General features: G+C 35.5%; 1 pseudogene across 1 annotated transcript; it reads right to left on the bottom strand.

The window, feature by feature from the left end:
- Positions 1-11768: 11768 nt before the first annotated feature.
- On the bottom strand, positions 11769-12376 carry LOC308649441 (chromobox protein homolog 1-like; annotated as a pseudogene). Its single transcript has one exon. The product of its transcript is annotated as a chromobox protein homolog 1-like (transcript).
- Positions 12377-12710: the final 334 nt, after the last annotated feature.

Here is a 12710-nt window from a genome sequence, read left to right as displayed (position 1 = left end):
TAATTCTGCTTCAATAATTATAAATGTTTTTATCTATATTTCCACCAATTTATCTTCCCCACCCAACCTCCACAATGCATATTGTTTGAATTAAATATATTAATTAGTTCTTAAATATTTGCATATGCAACTTTAAAATATAGGTACTGAACTATTTTAATAAGATCACAAAACAAGTATCATACTAAAAAATTAATATTTTCTTAATTTTAGTGTTCAGACTTAGTTTTTTCATACGAAGTATTTTCCTTTTTGTTTCAATAAATATACAAATAAGTTATACACATATTGAGATTGGTTAATATTACCCTAAGTTTTCTTTCATATTATATGTCATTAATTTTATCCCACATTATATATACTGTATCCCTTAGAGATAACCTTTAGGACAATGTTGAGGTTTATTCTTTTATTTTTAAATATTAACATATGTAACATACATTAGAATATGTGTGTATGTATGCCTTTCTTATTTCTAAGACAAATAGCCTAAGGTATTCTACTGTAATTTCGAGTAAAGTTTTATATATTAAGTTTTCTACTGTATTTTTGGATCTCTAGTTGTTTTTCCTTTTAAAGGAATAACTGTAGGGCTGGGGATGTGGCTCAAGTGGCAGCGCGCTCGCCTGGCATGTGCGGGGCCCTGGGTTCGATCCTCAGCACCACATAAAAATAAAATAAAGATGTTGTGTCCACCAAAAACTAAAAAATAAATATTATAAAATTCTCTCTCTCTTAAAAAAATAACTGTATTTTTGTTTCAATGAGAACCTTTATGGTAGTACCCTTATGATACTTGTAGATTTTTTTTCAGTTTTATTTATCAATTCCCCTTGATGCTCATTATAAAGTTAGCCAGTATTCTGTTTTTCTCCAACATTTGTCTCTCCTCCTTGTCACCTACTATCATTATATGTGGCTCTTTGGGTTTGGCAGTTTTCTTCCTATTTGTTCTCTTTCAGGCAGAATTAAGAACCATGCAATTTCTGTCTGTCTTCCTGTATGTGTGTTAAGTTGCTTTGCTACTTCTTCTAAAGGACATTATTGGGAATCTACAATAAGAGGAAAATTAATCAAATTTATTGTTTACTACTTCTCACAGCATTTCCAATTCAAATGGAATTAAATTATAAATATAATCAGGATTGGAATTTAAGCAGCTTGTAGCTTGTAGAGTCTTGATGTTCAAAAAGTTAATATTCATCTGATTTGATCTCCAGATTTGAGCCTTAACATTACAAATTTCTAGGTAATTACTATTCTTCTAAATGTTAAAATGGTGTGAAAAGTTTACAATTTTGGTATGATTCAAATAGTTCAGGTAATTTTACCTTTGTTCTTTTATTTTAAAATTTAATCTCATAATTAACAAAAAGCAATTATAAAGTACTTTCTAACTCTTGAGAGCTATAGACAAACTGAATAATAACTCTGAACTCCATGTACCTTTTATAATTTATAAGGTTTTGTGTCAAATGAAAAACAATTACTTTAGGAAACACTGGATAGCTCCACTTTGATGACTTCAATAGATGTGCTTTACTTTAGGTTGAGTGTCTCTGAGGAGAGAAGAGGAATACAAAGGAACAAAGACCTTGTGTAGGGGGATACAGCTTGTGTATTTTTCAACCAGGTCCCTTTGGTAACCAAGAATACCTTTTGCTTTGGGTAACCCTTTTTTCAGCTCCTTGAGATTTAGGCTCAGCCTTCATGCTGTGAAAGAGATCCAAGCAAAGTTCTCCCCAGCTTCTATGGATTCTGGCATTGTTTGTGCCCTGGCCTGAGTCACAATCCTTTGAGGCCCAGCAGGATGATTTCTTTATTAGAAAAACTACAAAAAGAGAAAAGCAAATTCTTATGGCAAGCACAGAAAATGCTTTCTTTTCAAGAAATCATTCTCTTCAAACTGTTTATTTTAAATATAACTGTCAGGAAACTGAGTATAAAGGGTATCTGGAAAGGTGAAGAACATATATTTTCACTTCTGGAGATTTATCCTACTTTGTATATTGTTTGAAGGATGGGTTGTTCTATCTATATGAGGCACAGATTACAGGAAAGGTTTATGCAACAAAAGTTTGCCTGTATCTCTTTCTTGCAGAATCCCATCCTTGCAGACATTTTCCATAACACTTTGCTGTTTGTTCTCACAGTTTATTTCCTGCCTTCTTCCTCAAATGCCATCAAATATTTTGGCTAATGCAACTAAAATGGAAGATTATTTGCACTTTAAATGTGTCCTGTATCCTGAAATTCTTCATTTCTGCAGAAATTTGTGCTCTCAGAGTCCTGGTCTGTGCAGAAAAGGACAAAGATTCTTTAGGACTCCTATGTTTCTAGGGCCACTCTGGAGTTGAGTCTTATCCTAGCCTGAGCAGTGAATAAAACAGCCCAGGCTCTTTGTCTCCATCCTGCTGGGTGGTTAAAGGAAGAATATCCCAGACCCTGCACTCTGTGCCTTTTGGTAATAATTTCTCTTTCATAAAGGCTGACATAATGACACTGCCTCCTACTCACAATGCAGTGATAACCAAGGTGACGTTCCCAGAGAACAACAGCTCTGCAGCCAGGAATTTCTGCAGAGGCAGAGAAAAGCAGCACTACCTCAGAGCAAGCTGATGTACACTGATAAAAGGTACCCAGACTTCAGTGACTTGCTCCTGGACATATACTAATTATTTCTTATCTCTACTTACACCACTCTTCAATATCCAATTTCAGGTGATCATTCAATTTTAGTTTACTGCTGAGGTTATACTGCCCGTCTTTTGTTGACTTCATCAAACAAAGCTTCCTTCCTGCATCAGAGTCTTTTCAGGTTTTTCTTTCTGCCTGGAACACTCTGCCCAAGATCTGCCACCAGATCTTACTCTGGTGCCTCTTGTGTTAAAGAATTCTAGCAGAGGTTTTTCTCTTCAGGTCTAAGGTAGTCCTATTTACTTGATAGCATAATATCTTATAGCATTTCTTCATAAGCTCAAGTGATATTTCTTATTTATCCTTTAATAATTTGCAAACTGAGCCTCCCCCCAAAGTATTAGGAAATATGTTTCATGGAAGTAATATCTTTACCTAATGTGCATTGTGGTGCCTAAATGGGTAAGAACTTTATAAATACTTGTTGAATAAATGATCATTATGTGTTTTCTGCCCTTTGTTGAGGATGAATCTCTAGTCTAAAAAGATTTTAAAACCAAGAGCATTTGATTTTTAGTGAATATAACTATCACAGTTACTGAAAAAAACAATATTCTAATAAAGGCCTGAAAAGACATAATGGTCTATAGGAGAATCTAAATTGACAATGTGATTCACTCTTAGGTAACTCACTAAATAGCTCAGATGACTTTGATGACACAGTCTCCACTCTCTTCATTTTGAGCTAGAAAATAGTGTAAATGAATTAGCATGTTATTTTTGTTTTTAAGTTAGGCAATTTTAAATGTTGATATGAATTTTTGCTTTATAACTCACATGTATATTATATGTCATCTGGTATGTTTCAAAATATAAGAGAAATTAGTAATAAGGATTGACACAATTCGGTAAATACATATTAAAAGACTCTCTTGTCTTGAAGTACCTTTTGGTTTGGTACAGTGGTGTACTTCTGAGGAGAAGACCGTAGGACCATCTCCTACTTTCCTCAGATAGAATTTATCCTATTTTGTTACTTCCTAGAGTTGATTACAGTATTTTGCCAAATTGATAGAAGATTTACAGCCTCTTCCCCTTCTATCTGTAAAGGGTTTTATTATGTTGTTATAAATGTTGATCTGAATTTTGAATTAGCATAATTGAGAAGTTGGTTGGGGCAATACGGACAAGCAACTCTAAGATGTCTCATAAGAGAAACTAATAGAGATCCCATTTGCACACAGCCTCATAACAAATGGGCATCTCAAGCCAGTTTTTCTGTGTGTCTTTATTCAGGAGTTGCCATTTTGTATCCCTACCACTTATAGTAATTGAGGAAATATCTGATCAGATACAGTGACTAGAAGAAGCTGCTTAGCATTGCATTGAAAACACAGGCTGCTGGGATGAGCTCCTGCATTCTTTCCTCCCCTTTTGAGTATATTATTGAACAAGACTGTGGAGATCTCTTCTACTAGAGACTCATTCCTTTTTTCAATTTGAGTCAAAGATTTTGAGGAAACAATAATAAAATTCACTCAGGTACTTTGCTTAAGTACCTTTCTGCCCTGTGTCACTTGAAATGGGTGAAATATTTTTGATTATTTAAAAAACTGTGTAAGTAAAATATCATACATTGATAGTACTAAGGATTTGAGCTCCTATAGAAGAGAGAAAAATTGGAAGAACCTCTGAGAATTTCCAGATTTAAATTCTGTCTATATCTATATAGATTTAAAAATTACAACTTTTTATTTGCCCTGCTTTTAGTCATTGAGAAATATAGAAGATATGATTAGTCAAAGTAGAGGCATTTACTTGCCATTGGAGCTTAAGTTCCAGAAACTTTTCATGTCAATAATTGTGTCTAGACTGTTGGACCCTGACCACACATACCCAGGTACAGTACATTGATCACATTTGTTAATGGGATAGAAAATTTTGATTTTTCTAGTTGAATCTATTCCAGAAGCTGGTAAGGGAATAGACAGTTGGAGGCACAGATTGATTGGATCGATGTAGGGAGAGGAAATTCCTCTAGAGATGTAAAACCATCAATGGGAGATCTCATCAGAATGAAATGACACAGACGGACATAATGATTGCCAATGTGGAATGACATATGTGCTGATGGTTTATTTCAAAATTGGACTTGTGTCTTTTCTGAGAATTAATTTCTCACCCTGCTCTCAGATTCAATCTGATTTGAAGTCTTTTGAAAAAATCAAGAGAACAAAGGAGGCAGATTCCAGTTTTACTCGATCACAGCTCAAGCCCCAGTATTGAGAGTAGCATCAAGTATCTGGTAGGAACTCAGTTAATGTTTGTGGAAAAAAATTAACAAATAATTGCTATCCTTAGAACCTGGTCCCATTGTCCTACTGATAAGGCACATTACTTCAATTTCTGCAAGATGCCTAGGAATGTAAGAATATCAATTTAAGTGAAGAGGTCCATCTGGCTTTAACCAGGTAATTTCTTTCAAGGTACTTAAGAAAACCTCTGAAAAATGTATTGGAAAAATATATAAGAAAAATATATGCCTGTTGCTAACTTTAGAAGAAAAAATGACTGATTAGACTTGAGGAAAATCTTCAGTCAAGAACCACTTGTTTAAGGCAATTGTTCTTTGAGTTTGTGGTTTTCCCTATGGAACCATATCTGACACCGAATCTGGTCTCTATGATTAGCCAGAGGGCACGTAACATTGCTGTCACAGGACAAAAAAGACACTTTGTGAGTGGAGATAAACCATGGAAAACAAGTATGTGGAGAAGCTAAAGCTTAGTGGAAGTTATGAGAAAGTTTAATGGAAATGAGACGACATGCACATCCATTTGAATCATAAAAAATAACAATTGTTAAAACTTTAGAAGAGAGAACTCTCACACCATTCTGTGGATATAATGAGCTAGTACAAATCACTTTCTGTGTGTGTTGGAATTGGGGTATATGGAGAGTTGAACCCAGATGTATTTTACCCCTGAGGACATTCCCAGACCTTTTTACTTTTATTTACTTACTAATTTTCAGAGGGTGATCTTGAACTTGTGATCCTCTGGCCTAAGCCTGCTGAATCACTGGGATTAAGAGTGTGTATCACCTTGCACAGCACAAATCACATTTTTGAAACTGATATTTTAAAAGCAATCTGTGGATTCTTAACAGAATTAAAAGTGCATTTCTTCTATGTCATTATAGGTAGCACTTCTGGATAATAAAACCAATTCATTCACAGATTATAAGGGACATAAAGATACTTATTCTGCTTGAGATCATAGTAGTGGAGGACTGGGGCAGGGGATATAGTTGAGTGTGGTACAGTGCTTGCCTAGCATGTCCGAGGCCCTGTTGGATCATCAACACTACAAACAAATAGACAAACAAAAAGACACATAATAGTGGGAAACTGTATCTAAATTAGATGTGCTTCCCTTGAGAAGGTGATAAATAAAATGTGACCGCTACATACTAAGGTATTCTCTGCAGCAGTTAGAATCCACACGTGGACACTCAAATTGTGCATGGAGCCACATTAGTAGAGCTCTAGCAACAAGTGAAAAAAGAAATGATGAAATAATAACATTCAAAACAAAACAGTGCATTTATTGTATAAAGACACTCGAACTAAAAACAGAGGATAGTAGAAATAAGGATTAGCAATCAGAGTGGAAAAATAGAATAAGATAAAACAATAGAGGACACTTACATGGATTTGTGCTGACAACATGTTGTGACATGAGGGGAAGGTTCTCACAGTGCTCAATATACAAATGCCACTGCCTTCCCAATCATAGTCAACCACTCTGTCAGCTCAATTCCCCATGAGAGAGGCATGGTCTCTTTTAGTCTCTTTTCTCTGATTCACCATTAAAAAAACACACAAATATGTATTTAAGCGTGGTCTTCTACAAATATTGTGTATTCTGTCTACTCAGATAAATACCTAAGCAAGGATTTTCTGTCATCTACTTGAGCTCTGACAATTCACCTTAAGTGATGTGAGAGGTCCCAGTTTTTTGGCTAAGAGAGACTTTATTTCTCTCCCTCACTGGAAGACTTTAACAATTTAATTGCTCATTTCCATTCCTGTGTTAAAGGAGTGAGACATTGTGTTGACCTTCTTCAGATGAAATTTATCTATTAGTATTGTTCTGTTCCTGTGTCTTTGTAATGACAGTTTATGTGGATCTGTATTCATTGATCACAACAGATTATTTTTGGTATGAAACTAATGAATCCTACCATTTTATGGTAAAAATAAAAGTCCTCCAACTCTGCAAACCATTCAAGATGGTCAGGAACTGGGGTGTACAACAGTACTCAGTTCCATTAATTTTTCTATATTTCTCTGATGTGTAATTAAATGTAAGGAATTTTTTCGACAAAAACTGTCCAGAAGTATATAACTCTTTCTAATCTCTATTAAAATCACTTATTTTTTAAAAATTTTTATATTTAGAGTACCAGAGGCAGAATACCAATCACCTCTGAGAGGAGATTTTATTCCTTAATCTGAAGTGCCACGTTTTGCTCTGAATTCAAAGGAAGAATAAAAAGGAAAAAAACATTTTCCCTCTTCATTTTTATATCTTAATGAAAATTTGTGTATACACTTTTTTTCTGCAACAAAAAGGAGCAAGCTCAAGAAAAAGATATTAGCAATAAATCTCATAAGTTTTAATGTCTTTAATTTTAAAATCCTGGCTTCTGACTTTGTAATTCAGAGGAGGAATTGTTGCTTGATTAGGCTCAATCCCCTAGATGAGCAAAGATTTATTTAGGAAAAAATAGCAAGTTTCTGAGTCAACCTTCTTAATCTGAAATTAGGTATAATTTTCAAGTATGTTTGAAAGAGTAAATGAGATAATGTGTAAAATATTTGTTTATTATACATAGCATATGGCAAGGATATGCAATACAATTTGGTAACTATTTTTTTTAATTCCCCTTAGGGTCTTAAAAATACTATCAGTTTGTTGATGGCATGTCATAGAGTGTGAAGGAAACAAAAAATGTTAACTAAAGGTAATTTTTGAAACATGACACATTAAACAGGAGAATATATTCAAATTTTGCTCTTTTTGATAGGTCAATATTTAGAAAATATGGTAATATTATAATCCTCATGATTGGAATTCTAAAAGACTCCTTTCAATTTCTTTGATATTTAGTTGCTGATTTGCACCTTTTGTTGACACCATAATAATATCATCTAGAATTTACATCAACCAGTTGGTAAAAAGTATCCTTTATCCAGTAATTTTTTAAGAGTGTGAAATTATTGCCACTGAGTTTTGATTTTCTTTAAAACAACTATTGGCAGGAAATGAAGTATTTATTTGAAAACTGGAAAAATGTTTGTATTATGCCATACAATTCATAAATACTAAATAAAAGGAAGCATACTACAGTAGGTACAGAACTTGACACTTGAATACATGGGAATAAATATATATCAAGACATGGTTTCTAATAAAAATATGCGTATGAATATCAACACTAGGGAAGCCTGTTATTGAAGTATGTACCAGTTAATTGCCATAATTATCATACATCTAAGATGACTATCTTTAGGAAAGCTGTTTTGCTTTTTGGATATCAGTGGGATATTTTCATATATTGAGTTCCTTAGCAGAAAGCAGGATTTCTTGGTAGTTTTGGTCTGATGTGGTGACCATTTTCATTTCCCAAATCAGACTGTATTGACAAAGGGCTTTTTGTCTTCATCATTTTCACTTTTTAATCTATGCTAGAGTTCAGAATTTGTACTTATTAAGCTATGCAATGTTCAGAATTGGAGACTCATTTCACTGTGATCTAATCCATTAGGAATCTAGAAATCCTTTGTTAAAATGTACATATCCCAGGTATTCATTAATAATTATCCATCAAAACCAATAGTATTATCACAATTATCACACTTATCTGGGCTTTTCAGACCATGTGGAAAAATAATTGTCAATGGGTCTTTTATGCTTCAGTATGTGTTAACAGTGAAGTTAACAGTGAATGCCTTTTGTTCTGCATAATTTTTTCAACTATGTTTGTATAGCAACCTACCTTGAAAGACAGAGATAGTGCTTTCTTCCAGAGCAGAAGTTTGCTTTCTGTCTCATATAGCAGATTAATATGTTCCACCAAAGCAAAATTTGGCTAGTGTTGCTCACTGTCCATTATAAAGTACTGGAGTTTCCTAAACTTGAGATTCCTCATCAAAAGCCTACTGTATAGAAAACATCCAGCTACACTATGCATCATCTCCATGTGATTTAAGGGTCAAAGGAACTGACGTGACCATTACTTTGTACTGTTTGGTGCACAGTGAATATTAAAGTCTTTTGTCTTTAATCAAGGAGTCTTATATTTTCTAAAAGTATCCATGAAATTGAGTCAGGCCAACTTGTTAGCTTTACAGGTATGATACTATTACAGAATTTTTATAATTCTTGACAGGCCTTGAAAGTGATACCCACATGACAGGAAAGTGAAGACAGGGATAGATTTAGAGTATGAGGTAGTTTGTGGTGAATAAATGCACATGGGTTGCCCTGCATGTAGAAATATGTAGAAAGTGATGGATATTTTTTGTGGGGCAGATACCCAGGATTGAACTCAGGGGTACTCATCCACGGAGCCACATCCGCAGCCCTATTTTTAAAATTTTTTATTTAGAGACAGAGTCTCACTTAGTTGCTTAGTGCCTTGAAATTGCTGGGGCTGGCTTTGAACTCACAATCCTCTTGTCTCAGCCTCCCAAGCTGCTGAGATTATAGGGGTGTGCCATGGCAGAAAGTGATGGCTATTGAAACCTCAAGGGCAAGTATTAGAAGAGCGGATAATTCACAAAGAGATGATGGAGAGAGGTTGCAAGACACAATGATGCATTTTATTCCCTAAAGTTCATGATCGAATACCTTTTAATCCCTAGCATAAGGATTTAAGTCTTATACTCAGGCACAATGGCTCTAGAATATGAGGATGGAAAGTTGTAATAATACATCAGTTTATATCTCTGAAGAGATAGGAAATAAATTGTACTGAATAGGAAAACACTTATTTTAAACAAAGAAAATACTGAAATGAAGCAATACCATCACAGAAAATAATGACATATGCTTCTAAGCTGAATTTCCATGTGAATAAGCATGAAATAAGAGACTGTTCACTTCAATCCATTCCCCTTTCACTTCAATCCATTTTCCCTATAGCAGCTGGAATGATTCCTCTAAAATCCTCATCAGATTTACCCAGTTCAAAATTCTTCCAGTGTATTATCCTCTCTCAAAAATACATGCAAATTTGCTCCATATGACTTACAAGGCTCTCCATGACCTGATCTTTTGCAATTGTGTTGGCCTCATCTATGATCACCCGTTCCCTGTGTTTCTCCTCCCTACCACCCTTGCTATTAATCAGACATGCCAAGATTCCTTTCTTCCTATGGACTTTACACTGGCTATTTTCTCTACCTAAGCCCCTTCCCTCTTAGATAACCCCCTTGCTTGCTTATTCATGCCTTTTAGATTTCTTGTCACATAATTTTTTAAGAAATATCTTGCTTCATCACTGTCAATAAAATAGCACTCCTTCCTCCGACTATCTTGTGTTTTGTTAATCACACTTAAAACCACAAGATTTAACATATGTACACATTTATAGGTAACATATAAGTGCACACAGATAACCACTTCTATACTACCTACCCTATCCTTATATGGGCATCAAAAAAACTGCTTTATATGGGTATTAGTTCGGGTGACATTTATCAGTTAGCAGTTGATCATGACCTCATGTACAGGTTTATCAAAAGTTTATCTTTTTTTAATAAATCTTTAGTTTTATTAAGACATCAAAGTGTGTATGAAGTTTACATTTAAACAAAAATTTCAAGAAACCTAACACATACCTAGAAAGATTTTACAATGTAGTTCCAGATACAAGTCTAGATGATATCAGGAACTTTTGGATTTCAGACCACGTTTGGGTGTCAGTTAACTCATAAGATTTTTTTCCTTAAAACAAAAAAAAAAAAAAAAAAAAAAAAACTTTTAAAAAATGTGTTTAAAGTGAACCACTACCCAATATGAAAGCTACTCTCCTGAGACCAGGGCTTTTGAAACCACTCAACCCTTAAATTGATTTAATGAAACTTATGCTGTCAGTGACTTAACCCTTCCACCAATGGTCTCAGAGTTCAAAGTTAAAAAAGCAAGGGCTCTAAAAATTTCCCTGGTCTTTCCCTACTCTTCCATCTCTTATACTCCCCCTCACCCCAGTACTTTAGCCAATAGCTTAGATGGATATGCTGATTTTATTGATAAATTTATAATTGTAAAAGAAAGGGTCTTTTTATCTAATTTCAAGAATTAGAACCTCTAAGATAGAATGATCTGCCCATTTATATTCTCTAATTAGAGACCTTCCCATTTCAGTCAGTTTCTATTTCCAAAATGGCAGCTTTGATAACTTATGAATTGGCTTAGTTGTTTGTGGGGGAACAACATTAATTCAGGCAGGGAACACCTTGGCTTATAGGTTTCAGGTATTCACAGCTTTGAAAAACAGTCTCTCTCAGTCCTCATCTATGGTGCCAATGACATTTTTTTCTTTTCTTTTTGGAGAAGGTAAAATATTCTGGGTGTAGAACCAAATCATAAATTACTTGTTCTTTCCATTATTTCACCATTTTCCCACTCAGGCTCCAAATTTTAATGAAAATGATCCTATTCATTTCCCTTCTTCCCTGCCCTATCCCTCAAACCTCAAATAGTACCGAAACTACACACATGCATGCTGAAAACATGCAGACGGCTGTGGGTTGTGGAGATATTATTTGAAGATCAACAGTATCTTTTTGCCTTCCCACACACTCAATTCTGCAAACATTTGTCCTTCATAGAAGTCTTTTTATTTTCTCAATATTAAGTGCAGAATGGGTTGCCTTCAACCCTGAGATGGGTGTGCAAACTATACAGCTTGGATCAGCTTAAAAGTACTTGAATTTCTGCAGGGCACAGAAACCAGACTGTCTCTTCAAAGGACATATTCTCAAGCCACCTTTATGGTGTCAAGACAAGTAGAACTTTTTCCCTCCCCACTTAACCCCACAGTCAGAGGTGACAGGACAGTTAATTCTTGTCATCTTTTTTTGTTACCATTCTCCAAGGGGTAGGAATGCCACGTCAGCCTTTCCTTATAGAAGTATTTGACAACATGTGAGCCTCTGACATTGGCTTTCTTGCCAAGAACCAGGTCAGCCTCTTCAGTTTTTCCATTTCATCAGGAACACGAGCTCTCCACTGGAGTCTGGTGCTCCAATAATCTGCTCAGGCTCCAAGCCCCGGGGCTTTTCAGATACATCTCCTTTATCCTCAGAATCAGAATCAGTTTTAAGCTTGCCTCCCTCTGATTTGTGTGTCTCAAGGGCTGTTTTCTGTTACTGTAGAAACTCAGCAATGAGGTCTGGGCAGTCCAGGTCCTCTTCTCGTTCTCACGGGCTTGTTCTCATAAGAGAAACTCTTCCACTTTAAGATTCCCTCCACTATGCCCCTTACAACCCACTAGACAACAAGAATTTTTTTTCCACCACATATTCTTCTTCCTCTTCTTCTAGTACCTCCTCTACTTTCTTTACTGTCCCCCCCCCCCACACACACACACTGCCCTCCAGCTTTCTGGTATAAAGGGTGAGGCTGCTCAGAGCAGCACCCAAGAGTTTAGGAGGAATCAGTGTCATGCTCACATTGCAACAGGCCAGCTGAGGGAGTGGTGCCCAGGAAAGCAAAAAGCAGGATGGCCAAGGTGGAACCACTAGCTGAAGTGGCATGCTGCAGGCCCTGGTCAGCTGCCCTCCCCACAGCTGAACAAAAGAGCCTCACACTCTCTCAAAAGTTTATCTTTCAACAAAACACCAGGTACCCAACAAATAGAGTGACCACAAATTTACTAGTCAAATGAGGTCAAAGAAATGGAAAGTTTGATACTCCCATTAGGATAGAGGTAAAATTGGATTGTCCTAGGCAAACCAGGATGCATAGTCATCCTACTGATAAGGAATGCAGGGAGAGAAA

Source organism: Spermophilus citellus, assembly GCF_964194105.1.
Source record: "Spermophilus citellus genome assembly, chromosome: 5".
In the NCBI taxonomy this organism is placed as follows: Eukaryota; Metazoa; Chordata; class Mammalia; order Rodentia; family Sciuridae; genus Spermophilus; species Spermophilus citellus.
Note: the sequence above shows the minus strand (reverse complement) of the source record. Positions and strands in the feature narration are given on the sequence as shown.